Raw genomic sequence first — 14911 nt, forward strand, 5'->3', positions numbered from 1 at the left:
TTTTGAAGCAAATTTTATAGAAATCCGTTATATGAAACGTTGAGAGATTACTTGTGTGCCTCTTGAATGAAACGGACAATGGGTTTCCATCCTATTCCATCTTTTTATTCGAGCGGTCCACCCCCAGATGCAGTTTTAGTGCTGAACGAAGCAGCCATTTTCGCCGATTTGAACCTGAATAAGAGTCGTAAAAATGTGAAAAAAAAATCGAGAAAATCAAAGGGAACCCGAGAGGAAACCCCATATTGAACTTTTTTTCATAGGATCAGGTAAGCTATAAGCTATAATATAAATACTTACACTAATCATTACGATTATGATTTGAGGTATCGCACGATGCAATTCGGTGAATGTCATAATCTGTCCACTTTCCGGAGGTACCCGGTACATCTGAAAGAGGCCATTGTGTGATCATTGTTTAGACCAACCATTGATTTTAAAGTAAAATTATAATGTGATTTGGGGTGTCGCATGATCTGAAATTCACTTTTTTGTTCATATCTTCGGAACCATAGTTCCGATCAGGGAAAAAACCAAAAGCGATCTACGGGGATCTGAAACACATCTTCTGGAACTCGTTCCACTCAAAGCGAAAATTGAGTGAGTAAAACTCAAACGAACTTATATACATACATACATACATACATACATACATACATGCTTTGATCGTCGAAGCTAAAGACAAAACGTCGTATGCAGCACTCCTCCGGAAGGTTCGAGAGGATCAGGAGTTGAAGCAATTAGCAGAGAACGTGGTGAAAACCAGGCGAACCCAGAATGAGGGTCCCTGACTACCTGTGCAGGATCCTGAGGAGTCATTTCCAGAACCGGATTCTGGTTTACGAGACAGACATGGGAAAGAGATCGATTAGGATCACAGCGGGAGTTCCACAAGGCTCCATCCTTGGTCCAACGCTCTGGAACGGGATGTACAACGGCGTGCTAACGCTGAAACTGCCCAAAGGAGTTGAGATCGTTGGCTTTGCGGACGTCGTCGTCTTGACAGTAACAGGCGAGACGCTGGAAGAGGTGGAAGTGTGGGCGACCGAGACGATCGACATGATTGGTAACTGGATGCAAGGAGCGAAGCTGCAGATAGCCCACCACAAAACGGAAGTGCTATTGGTCAGTAACTGTAAAGCGGTACAGCGGGCAGAAATCACCATGGGGGAGCACGCCATAGCCTCAAAGCGTGTGCTTAAATACCTGGGAGTGATGACCGATGACCGGCTAAACTTCAACAGCCAAATGCCGAGCAAAGCTGGTCCCAGCAGTAGCATGAGGCGTCTTCTGACCAGTGAGTCGCCATCGATACTGAGGTATGGAGGTGCAGCCTGGGTTGCAGCACTGGAAACGAAGCAGAACCAAAGGAAACTGAGCTGTACGTTCCGTCTCATGGCCATGCGAGTCGTGAGTGCGTACAGAATCATCTCGTCGGAAGCAGTATGCGTTATCGCCGGAATGTTCCCAATCGGCATCACCCTGGCGGAGGACAGTGAGTACTACAGGCGGAGAGAAGCCGGAAGAGTACGGAAAGTTGTTAGAGCGGAATCGTTGGCTAGGTGGAACACGGCGGTGCACGGTTGATGGACACATCGACTAATACCGATTCTTTCGACCTGGGTGAACAGAAAACACGGAGAAGTCAACTTCCACCTAACGTAGTTCCTGTCTGGCCACGGCTGCTTCAGGAAATACCTGCATTGGTTCGGATACGCAGCGTCACCCCGTTGTCCGGAGTGTGGCAACGTCGATGAAACGCCGGAGCATGTGGTCTTCGACTGTCCAAAGCTCGAGACAGTGCGAAGGGAGATGCCCGTCTTTAACGTGGGGAATGTCGTCGATGAAATGTGTCGAGAGGAGGATACTTGGAGCGGTCACGCAACTTATGTCGGAGCTGCAGCGTAAATGGAGAGAAGATCAGCGATCCAGCAACGCCAGATAGCGCTGATAGTATTAGAAATGCATGAGCACAGCACCCCTCCACCTCCACGAAGTAGTCGCTTCACAGTGGTTCCGGGGGATCCAGGCAGAGAAGAGAGTAAGGAATGGGTTTTAGTGGAGCTGCACTAGGCAACTAGTGGATTCCACACCGTGGTAACTTCACTGCAGGCTAGGCTTTTGAAACTTTCCTATGGTCGGTAAGTTTGTATTGAGATTTTGAACAGCTGAAATAGAGTGATCTTAAAAAAAATAATTGTAAAAAAATATTCCAGATTATTTATTGACAATACATATAAAATTTATACCGATTATTAATTTTTGAAAGTAGGACTACGTCTTTCGGGAAGGGTGCTAATGGGAAATGCAACGCAAATTGGTCAAACTTTAAATGTTTATAACTTGGCCAACAATCAATGAATTTTGACGATTTGTATGTCGATCGATTCGGCAGTTTTATAGGATTAGTATGGTATGTCACACATTATAAATGTTAAATATTTAATTAGGGAAAATGGCTCTAACGTTGGCCTATGGATTTAAGATTGGGCCCATCGCTAAAAATCTGCTATTTATCAATTTTATCTAGACGAACGCGTCATTGGGGCGGTACTAATGTATATCTTTGGACAATTTTGAAAATTTAGTCGATTGCTGAATTTATGTTTGGGCCCAAATTAGAGGCATTTAGGCCGACATTACATCCATTTCCCCTAGCTAAAAGCTAAGAAATATGGAAACGTTCAAATTTCTCATACATTTTCTTCGACCGCAAGGTGCTCACCCCTAACACAGCCATCAGAAAGTTGGTCCCTAACAACACAAGCCGAAGCCGCATAATCATTTAGCGTTGCACGTTGACTGGTTTGACCTCGAACTTGTTCGCTGCAGCGTGGACATCGTAGCATTTTTTTTTTCTATTCATTCACCTACATCAGCTAAATACAGAAAAAAAGGAAGGGCATAGAATGATAATCCAAATGCTTAAGTAAGCGAAACGTAGAAAGTTTAACTGCAGTCATCGTTTGGCTGCCGAGTGATAAGCAGGGGTGTTCGTTGCGTTTCACACTGAAAACGAAACTAACTCAGAGCGTGAATAACTTTTACTCAGTTGTGAGTCACTTTTTCTCATTCGTATGAAATAATTTTGAAATAAGTTATTCGGATGGGCAATACCTATCACATGATTGACCTCTTAGTTCAGAATTCACTCACCATGCAGCGCTAGTAATATTTGATCAAAAAAGCTTGCTTAAGCAGTCTACATTCACTGAAAATGAATCTTATTCAGAGAGTGAATCTCTTTTGCGTAGGTTACTCATGCGCTGAGTGACCAACGCTTTTAGAAATGTATCCTTACGAATGAGCAAAAGTTGCTCACTCTCTGAGTTAGTTTCGTTTTCTGCGTTTCGACTAGATACGAGATTGCTATCTCTAGTAATGTTATTCAGATGGATAAGGCCTATTTTATACTGGACACAGGCTGACCAGTGAACCGGGAAATCGAAAAAAAAAAAAAATAGAAATCGAATTTTAAATCACCAGAACAAGTCCGTGAATTTCGATGATGAACCGGGAAAAAATAAACTATCTCCTCTCTTTGGAAAGTAATAATCTTCTCAACTACTAGTTTTTCCGGATACAATAACTTTGAAGAACTTGATTATTTTTTTTTGGTTTTTGTTGATGAAAGATTTGATGAAATTCAAGAGATAATAAGGTTTGTAAGATATAAATTCCAATTGAGTTTTTGGAAGTATTTTTACTGAAACGCCAAGTCAATTGTTTAAGTTGGAAATTATTAAGTGGTTCTGTGTAAAATTACATGACGATTTTTAAAAGGATTACAGGTTAATTTCTAATAAATTCCGAGAAGAATGTCAAGAGAGTTCTTATCAGAACTTTAAAAAAAATCCGAGGGTATTTAATTCTGAGGGAATAAGAAAGATAATTTCAAGTGAACTCTAATGGAAGTTCCAAGGGACATCCGTGAAAAATATCAAGGATTTCGAATTGACAATTAAATTTCTAAACCATTTATTTTATCATTCATATATTATAATGGAACACACAATAATCTCGTAAATCAACGTCAACAATGTGGTTGTACTTTACTGTTAGTATTGTTCGATTTATTACATGTAACGGTTATTTACGGCTCACTGACATTTTCAGCTGCTTAAAATCTCATTAAACCAGAAAGACTCCACTAATAAAATCCTTGTGTGTAACGACTTAAAAATAGAGCTGAGAGTCAAGATTCTGAGTTTAATGAACTGTTGAGCCTTCCATAAACTCGGGCATCATGGTACAGACAGCAAATACGTTTTCCATTTCCATGTTGAACTTCAGTTTTTCAATAGTAAAGCGGAGAAGACCAAACTAAAGTACTGTGTGGGGAGCCGAGCGGATCAGTCACATGTTATTATTAGTCAGGAGCCTCACGTGTGTTAATTTTTATTAAACTACTTGTTCGCATACGTGCGTAATAATTTAATTTGATTGGGTGTGCTCTCACATTTCCCTTTGTTCCCCGGTATGACCTCGACCACGCTGATCTATTGTTCAGTTGCTGAATATATACCAAACCACGTTTTATCATGCAGTGTTTGAACTTGACCTTTGGCTTATCCGAATGAATAACAGGGATTGGTGATGAAAACAAAAAACAAAATTAAATGGAAGAAAGGAAAATCATATCTAATTATTATGATAGACTTTCACCTAACCGATCAAGAATATAGTCGCTGTCAAACTGGTTCTCTATCTTTGCGCTACATTCAATAGAAAGTGAATGTTCATCGCAATAAAACGGCATCTAGGCATAGTTCAATAAATGGTTGATTGGATCGGTTGGAAACATGCAACTTTCCCTGTGAAAGATTCTATTAAAACATAGCCGTTAATTGCTTCTACCATCCCAGTGCTGATAAAACGAAAACCGGGCTCAACCAAGTAGTCAATAGAGAAACATTTAACTCTTTCTCACCGGTTTGCTTTTCGGCGTTATTTCTTTCACCCATTTTTTGAAGACGATCTTCCAACACACCAGGAGACTATTATTGATTTTATCGTTTCGAATCTTTTAGCCCGATCTAAAAATAGTTGACCCACATTTTTTCCACCACCTTTACTCGGGTCCCTTATGGATTATCCGAGATGATTTCTGCTGTTTGGCAGCAACGTTTTGGGGAAAATGAGGTTTTGGAACGGATGCTCCGCTCAAGAGATGATTAGGCAAGATTAGTTACATGCCTCCAGATAGCGGTTCATACGGACTCAGACAAACGAATGACGTAACTGTAGCTAGAACCAGAGATTTTCTACGGGGAAAACACTTTTTTGAGCAATGCAAAGATATTAAAAAGGGGTGATAAACCGAGAAATTTTTAACGACGGACACATACGGGAAAAAAGTTTTCAAATGCATCTACGTCAAAGTCTTGATTGCTGCTTAATTCCATTATTACCATTATAGTCTGATGCTCACTCGTGGAATCGATTAGCAAATCAAAGCCATTAGTTCAAATTACCTGCATCAGACGTATTTTGACGTTGCTTTCAATTCAGCTCAAAACAAACTCTGAGCACCGAAACGCGTGTATCCGTTTTCCATTAGATGCTTCGTGGAAATCTCATAGATAGCCCTCTAATTTGCATAACTGATCCAGATGTTTTTCGCCGGTAGATGATTTGTGTGTGTGTGTATATTCAGATGAGATCGTTTAGATTGGGACCTCTCTTCTTTCCATATGGTGTGCTTACACCGACTCATTTCTTCGGATCGACTTTCCGAAGAGTTGAGGGTGGTGCACACAATGTACATTGTTCCAAATCACAGTCACAGTGGCAAGTTTATGCTCGATGAGCACATCTTTATGGTGGCATCATCACACACCCAAGCAACGTCGGCAGCGGGGTAAAGTGATACACTGCTTTCGCTTTTATACTGCAGCAAAATGGTTCCGCTCGATGTGCTAAAATTTGTGTTCGTACATTAGGGCGCGCGGAGATCTTATCGGTTGAGTTGTACTAATTTGCTACCACTTTACATGTGGGAGGTTTTTGGTTCCGGTGTGTCTAATACTCGGTCACACTGATGGTTACAGTAGTTTAATGAATTATGTATTTAATTTATTTGATATCAAATCTGATATTTCTTTCGGCTTGGAGTTCGTAACATACAAAGAGAAATCCCAAAAATCTAGCAGACCACCGTTACGATTCGATATGCCTAAACCCTCAATCATCTTTTAAGGTTTGTAACATTCTAAAATTACCAACACATGCAGCTGCCGTCCGATACAATGATCAATCATTTATCAACAGCTGTTGAGAGCTTTAACAACAAATGTTTCTCCAAAGTAAGCAGGGCATCTGCTCAACGTGTAATTCCCAGGTTGCAAAACGCTTCCTCTCCTGCCTCACCCTTCAATTATTAGCGAAATTGATCTGAGGCATTTGTTTCGACGGTGGATGATGCATTCAAATGAGTTCACTAGCCTCCGACTGAAAATCCAAGCAAACGCAACGCACATTCCATTCATCGCATCGCGCCGCCTTAAAACCTTAAACGGCTCCAGCCCAAATCAAAGCAGAGCAGTAAAACAACAAACAAAACCAAAATTAAGATCATCTAACGAGCTTTGAACCATGCATTAATTACCCCTGCCCGAAATTGGTTTACGTCTGCACTTTGTTTCTCACTTCTTCAAGCCTAAGATACCCATCGTTTGTAATTACCGACTAATTTGGCGCACACACGCACGCAGCCAATGGAGAATCGGGATCCAGGGCTTTTCTCACTTTGTATGATCTCTTGCATTACCTCCTCCTACCCACTTTACATTGAGGTTCGGAATAAAGCGGGAATGAAGCGAACGAGTGAATGAACACACCTTCCACCGCGGCTTGCGGTACACGTCGGGGGGAATTTTTAGTCAAAATAGACGATATGGGGAAGAACAGTTATGGGGGTAATGCTTTATCGAAATATTTTCCAATCAAGCCATGGCAGGTGGTGAGGTCAGTTTCATCAAATTCAACTAAAAAGAGCAGTCCCCGTGAGAAGTTCTCGGCAAACCATGGCATTGGGTTCAAGTGAGTACAAAAACAAATCTATTTGTTTTTAAAGTTTTGCTACTGAGAACGGATGAATCTTAAAATTTAAATCAGTTGCTGATGGATGAACAACATAACAAATCAAAACCAGACCTTATTTTGACCTAAATATCTTGGAGATGTTGAGGTTATATTGAAGATATATGCCTATTTATTTTTTGGGTTAATAATTTTCCCGAGGGCTGTTAATTTGTGTGCTACTTTTGGCGTTTCAAAGCCGTTAGAATTTTGAAGGCTCTTTCTGGCAATTCGAGGTCATTGACATGTTTTCAAAGTAATTTTGGGTGTTCTCAAACTGTACTTGTATTTTTTTTATCTTTTTGGAGTTTTGGCTGTTGGAAATAATTTTTTAATATGCTTATTTTCACGGCTTTCCGTTAAACTAAGCATACTAGAAATTATTTTCAACAGCTAAAACTCCAAAAAGAAAAAAAAAAGTCAAGTACAGTTTGAAAACACCCTACATTGGGTTGTCAAGTTCAGTTTGAAAACACCCATCATTACTTTGAAAACAATTCGAAGAGCCGCTTTTCAAAGGTTGGAAAAGAGTGGGAGCCTAAATCATGGTCTACAGAACCCTCATAAAACCAAAATTTTTATTTGGGCGTTTGTTCGTATGGCAAAAGAGTCGTCCTAGTGCTTTCGTTTCTGGTTTTAGACGTTTGATGTCTTCAGTGATGTTTTGGTACTTGAGTGTTCCTTTTTTGTGCTCATGATGAATTTAAAACGATTTAAACTAGCTTGAAATCCCGGAGAAGTCATGGAATAGTTTTTGGTTCAACAGTAGGAGTACAAAATTATGGAGAAATTTGTGGCATCGCGAGTGATAATTTAATTTTAGTATATTTACGCGGTGATGATGTTGGTTAACTCGCAACTATTGTTGAAAAAATTAAGTTTTTTTCGAACGAAAGTGTACCATAAGTGCTTCTGAACGTGTTCCACAGTTGGGTGTGGTGAAATTCGTGCATTCCCGGTTGATTTTGGAAATCCGTATCACAAAATTGACCACCGATTCCTTTTTTTGCCGATCGACGACGACGGGTGTGCTTTCGCAAGAGTGACATTTATTAGATCCGTTTCTTTGCACGGGTGTGTTTTTTTTTGTAACTAGCGTAAGTGTGCCTGCGATTTGCATCGAGTGACGGAGATTGTGAGTAAGCTGAAGGATGCCTCGCTGGATACGCCCAAGACTGGACGGGCGGTAGCTGGTGGCCGTGACCTTTTCCGGGTGAAAGCACTAGATGCGAACCTCCTTCCAGATCACCATGGCAATACAGGAAGTATTACAACGAAGGTAATTGCTATTAGATATTTTTCAAACAGTGACAGATAGCGGACATGAAGAACCAGTGGAGGTGCCGGGCAAATGTGTTTATCCTAGACAAATGGTAAGTTACAAATTCGCTGTTGGCGTTGTCGTAGGCGCCGTCGTAGTCGCTGTCGTAATCGCCGTCGTAGTCGTAGGCAGTACCGTTAGAATATTTAAAATTAAACATCAACCGCTGAAAATATGAATTATCGCGTATTTCTGTTGTTCATTACATTCCAAGTGAAATTAGAGAACGTAATTTCATTTGAATAGCTTGTTTAACCAGGTCTTAAACAATCGTCCTGTCGGTCATAGCTTGTTATGATTGTCTGAACCATGCGTAAAGAGAAAATCGAAACATTGAACGTCGCGTGAAAGTGGATCTTAATGAAGGCCTTCGTACTCTTTCGTAGCTTTTAGTTTTAGGATTTCAAAGATCGTCGGTTGCAGTGGCTTGCTTACTGAGGAGAAAAACGCGGTCCCTGATCCTTTCATATTAAAAATGCATGGTAAAATCGCTTGTTTATCGTGTATTTTGAAAAACTTTTCGTTGTCGTCGGTGCCGGGTTTGAATAGTTATAAAAACTTGAGTAACGCTATAATGTGATATGAGAGGCTCGGTGGCCTTAGAGCAACCGTTTTTGCTTACTGAGCAGAACATCATGAGTCTAATCTCAAGCCCATCCACATTCAAGATTCGTCAATGACTAAAAAGGAGCTCGTCTACCTAGTGGAAAACGTTTTTGCTTACTGAGCAGAAGACCGTGGGTTCAATCCCAAGTTCCTTCGCGTTATACGATCGTTTGGACATCAATTCAGCTTATCGTTTACCAAAACAAACCCTGCTGCAAACCCAACCCTCTTACCCAACATCCCAGTGATTCCTCGTGGAAGTGCAGAGAACTCCTCGGCTTCCATCAAAGCGAGTGTCACGTCAACACATTCCAACCTATTCCTTTCTTGACCTGAGCTGGCGCTGGTATTGCCTAATTCGAGATCACCAGTTTTTACACATTGAGGATGATTGCTAGTCCCAAGCATCGGTTATTGGTTTTCTGTGTAATTACAGCTGGTCTGGCAATAACAGAGTAGCAACCGTGACCGGTCAATCATGCTCATGCTCATGCTACAAAAAATTATGAAATTTGATCTTTGCTTTATTTACATTTGTATGTATTTGAATTTATAATGAATTCTCGTTCTAATCTAGTTGGAGGTGACCCAGCCTCAGACTGAAAGCCTTCTAAATAAAGATAAATCAAGCAATCAATCGTTCTAATCTCTACTGAAATCTAGTTCTCACCTTTTCGTGTTCAACGTTGAAAAATTTCATGGTATTTTAGCTCACAAAAGAAAAAGTTCCCGAGTCATTGTGACTTTTTTTGTGATTTCATTGTGATTTTTTTCAGTTTTCAAACAAGGAAAGATAGAACCAAACATGGACCCATCAACTCATGGCCGGGGACCAACGGCTTTACTTCCTTTCCGAAGGAAGTCGTGATCAGAGATTCTATGCCTCAGAAAATCCCGACGACGCCGACAGATTTAACTCACTTGGTGGTGTTAGTGTTTGTAGAAAACTTCGGTTTATTAACTTTTATAGAATAAAGTTATCGTGATATGTGTTGGATAGAAGGATGCGTCTTTCTGCAATGCTGTTCAGATTACGAAGGCCAACACTACAGTGTATGTTTTGTTCAGAATTCTCTCACAAGGTGGCTATAATGTTCGTGTGAATTGTCTCTTGATCCAGTCTATAAACAAAGGTGCTATTTTTGGCAATGTTGTTCTGGAGGTCAAGACCTTTTGAATCGTGGACAGTTCAGTTCGGAGTTCTCTCTCCGTGTGGAACTAGTGTCCTTATAAATTTCATGCACATGCTGGGTCGACATCTCGAGATCCCTGGTAGATAAAAAAGATTCCGTTTTCTGCAATTGTTAACGGATTGGTTTGGAATTCTCTCGCTAGGTTGCACTAGTGTTCTTATAACTTTTGTGTAAATGTTGGGTCGATATAGCGAGATCTTTGGTATATACAAAGCTGCTGTTTTCTGCAATGTTGTTCAGGAGGTGTTGGCTTTTTTAATTGTGGACAATTTTGTTAGGAATACTCTCGATAGGTGGCACTAGTATTCTTATAAGCTCCGTGTAGGTACACATGACATTTCCAGATCCCTGCTAGAAACAAAATTGTGGTTTATAGCAATGTTGTTCAGGGGGCAAAAACCTTTTGAATTGTAGACAGTTTAGATTGGCATTCTCTTGCTAGGTGGCACTAGTGTTCTTTTAAATTACGTTTAAATGCTGGGTCAACATTTCAAGACCTTTGCCATATACACAGTTGCTGTTTTCTGCATTGTTGTTCAGGAGGCCAAGATCTTTTGAATTGAGGACAGTTTTGTTTGGAATATATTTATTTATTTTGTTTTGTTTTTCTTCATCGGACTTAACGTTTCTAAATGAAGCCTGGTGGGGAAAGGCGTAAAAACCCCATATCTTTCCGAAATACATGAATCACAATTATACAATATGAACATTAATCAAGTCTATAGCATAAAAAAGTTATCCTCCTATGGCATAGAGTTGTCCGTGAATCAGGTAGAAGTCCTCGTCATGCAGTTGAACCGGAAACAAAAAATAAACAGGCAGCACAATCCTTCACGTGTACATTAAATGGACAGCTACTCACCTTCTCAGAAGTCTGCGTTGAATACGGTGACGAAAGGTTTCCGCTGCACAGTTGAAGTCGAAAAACTCGTAAAACTTGTTGAAACGCCCAGACATGAACCGTATTGGGTCATGCAAGCTGTAGTTCGCAGCACGAGGTCCAAGATGCAGGAAACTCCTCGACCGAAGAACTTGTTCGGGTGCGTAGATTTCAAATTCAGCAAAGATTCCTGGAGAGTCGATATCACCAATAAGTACTTTCGCTGCGAACACGGCCTGACCAATCGTCCGCCTATGTTCTAGTATTTCAAGACCCAGGAGTTGACAACGATCTTCGTACGGTGGAAAGTTCACAGGGTCATTCCAAGGAAGGTGAAGAAAGGCATACCGAACAAATTTCCTTTGAACAGATTCAATCCTCGCTATCCAAACTGCTTGATACGGGCACCATACTACCGAGCTGAATTCCAGGATCGATCGCACTAGAGAGCAGTATAGAGCTTTTAGACAGGCAGGATCGCGAAACTCGTCAGCGATCTTGAAAATGAACCCGAGTTGCCTGTTAGCTTTCGCAACGATGCCCGAATAATGAAGCTTGAATGTTAAGGCGCAGTCCAGCGTGATTCCTAGGTCACGAACATTGTCCACACGTTGCAGAAGTTGGTGATTTATCGTATAGTTGAGTGCCACTGGTTTCAGCTTGCGATGAAATGAGATAATATTACATTTTTGTACATTCAACGTGAGATAGTTTTTTGAGCACCACTCTTCAAAAGTATCGATTAGGTGCTGAAGCCGTAAGCAATCGGCGAAGCTACCAACAATCACATAGATCTTCACATTATCCGCGTAGAACGATCGTCAACCAGTTGGGAGGATCAGTTCGGCCTCATTCACAAAAATCGAGAATAGCAATGGTCCCAAGTTGCTACCTTGAGGAACACCGGAGCTGTTTGTAAAATAGTCCGATTGCTCTGATCACTAGGTGGTGTAAATGCTGGTTCGATATATAGAGATCTTTGTTTTCTGCATTGTTGTTCAGGAGGTCTTGGCATTTTGAATTGTGGAGAATCTGGAATCCTCTTGCCAGGTGGCACAAGTGTTCTTATGAATTTCGTGTAACTGAAGGGTAAATATATTGAGATTTTTGCTATTTAAAAAGTTGCTGTTTTCTGCATTGCTGTTCAGGAGGCCAAGGCTTATTGAACTGTTGGCAATTTAGTTCGGAATCCTCTCGCTAGGTGGCACCAGTTTCTTCTGAATTTAATGCTAGGTGGACACCTCGAGATCTTTACTAGATACAAATTTGCTGTTTTCTGCACTGATGTTCAGTAGGCCAATACCGTTTGAATTGTGAACAGTTTAGTTCGGAATTCCCTGGCTAGGTGGCACTAGTGTTCTTATAAAGTTGCTATACATGCTTGGTAGATATCTCGAGATCCTTGCTATATGCAAAAATGATGTTTTCTGCAATGTTGCTCAGGAGGTAAAGGCCTTCTGAATTGTAGATAGTTTAGTTCGGAATTCCCTGGCTAGGTGGCACCAAGCATTGGAAAAATCGTTCCATTTTGCATTAACTACTCACTCACGCGCATACAACATCAGAAACGAACAGCAGCTTGTGCGAGCTGCACTGATTTCGTTCGTATTCTCATTGCTTTTATTTTCTTCGATGAACGCAGAATTGAGCAAAACAGACAGCTGAGCGTAACATGAATGATTCTGAGTGTAGTAGTGTGGATGATTCCCTCTTATTATTTGTCCCATGTTGAGCCTTTCACGATTGCATTCTGCTGAGTGAGCTGAATGAGAATGTTGCAGAAAGAATCACTTTTTATTTTCTAGCTTTAAACATACATTGACACATTTAAATCGCTAATAATAGTTAGAAAACTGTCATACTGTAACACATAAACATAAGCGTCACGCAAATAACATAAAACTGCTGTGGCCAATTCAACTGATTTAAATCAGTGAGCCAAAAATTATCTGAGTAGGCTATTTAAATCGTTAGCATTCGGATTTTACGCATTCAATCTGGTTCTCCCTCGCTAGAGAAAATTGTTCTGATGCCTTTCAGTTTATCCTTCTTTCCTTCTACTGCTGTCAGTTCTGAGTCGAGCTGCAGAGTCACTTGGTTGGCTGTCTATCAAATAAAACGGTACGTATATACATTTAGAAGTCACATGTAGTAGAATAATTCCATTTATTCGTTCAAAAAATAGAGGTTAAGCGCAAATTGTGCCTAGTAGGGTGGAAATTAGATCAAAAACCCTACTGTTATTTTCAGTTGAAATTAAGTTGAAATTAAGTTCAAATGCCGTGGTAATTTGATTTATGTGTTGATGAAGAAATTGAGACGCTTTACCAATTTTTGGAACGTTATTTCGACTTATCGTTTGTGACTCACTCTTTGAGTAAGAATTAATTTTTAAGTCCCTTATTCTTGCTTCAGCTTTCAATGTCAATCGTCATTCTTTCGATTTCTGCTCAATAATAAGTTCAGTTAATAAGGCAGTTCATAAACTACGAAGATCGTTTTTGAGAGGTTGTAGACCGCCTCTCTCCCCGTCATTTCATTGTTTTGGAAATTTGTTTGGACCGTAGAAAATCACTAATCTTCGAGATCTGCCCTACCAAGCGTCTACGTGGTTTATGAACATCCCCTAGTTGCAGTTTATGATCTTCAAATGTATCGAAGCACACTCCAATTTTTAGTTGCTGTTAACATATGTTATACTTCAATATTTTAAAAAAAATACTTTTAAAACAATTCTTTGACTATATCAAAGAGCTCCAGGAAAAATCACGTGTTTATTGTGAAAATGAATAATTCAGACGTTAATGGGCTGGAATCATCTCTATTCAGAAAGTGAATAGTGGCGCTATCTCTATAACCATAAGTCATATAGGGCTAGGACCAGTGTTGAATATGGAACGGCATGGGAGCAAAGTGCAAGCTGCACTATAAAATATAATCCGGCTCATAGCAATCTATGATCACCGTTCAAAAAGTTCAAACTGCTCATGAACTTGATGTTCTTCCCATGGAACTTGAACGACGCTCATGAACAGCCTTCATTTTTGAGTAATGCAGATAACCATTTGGGATTATTCGAACTGTTACGATCTGAGGCAACTTGAAATTTAGTTCAATAAAAGCAGTTCATATTCCAATTTTGGCAATAAAGGGTAGTTAAAATATAGTTAGAAATTCTTTGTTTGTTATTACGTGGATCGGCAGGCTGTAGATGCGAAGTGTTTTGAGTAACGGTGGACATGATACTCAGAACTAATTCACTAAGGCTGCGATTTGTGTGAGGCGGTTTCTTTGTAAAGGGAAAATGGCATTCAAGAGTAACTATTTGCTGTTGAGGGGCTATGTATTTATAATGTCACGTGAAATTGATGAAAAATGAACCGTCCTTACCCGTTTGACACGTTTTTCCTATTCCCAATGCATTCCTTGTCACATAATGATACACTCCATTCCACTCCTCTTAGACAGTGTGACAAATACCATCTTTCGTTATGTTCGTCTGTTCAACCTTCCACTAGAGCTTGGCGTTCAGGAGATCCATAAGGTCATATCGAAATTTGGAAAAAGTTATTCGGATGGTCAGAACATATTGGGGCAGTAGTAAGAGGACTGTGTATTGAGGTTAAACATGATGCTAAAATCTCGACCCCAGAAATTTAAATTTTCCAATGTGGCAGTCCAGAGCATATCAATGTGGAATGCCCCCAACATTGGTGCTACTAGCATGGCGAGGGTATTCACTCAATTTAAAAACCAACAAAATGGAGAATTTTAATTCAGGAAACATACACCAGCATCAGTATACACAGCAGCAACAGCAGTGGAGGTACC

This window comes from Ochlerotatus camptorhynchus, unplaced genomic scaffold (assembly GCF_037179485.1).
Source record: "Ochlerotatus camptorhynchus isolate MF236.1 unplaced genomic scaffold, CSIRO-AGI_Acam_v1.1 ptg000261l, whole genome shotgun sequence".
Taxonomy (NCBI): Eukaryota; Metazoa; Arthropoda; class Insecta; order Diptera; family Culicidae; genus Ochlerotatus; species Ochlerotatus camptorhynchus.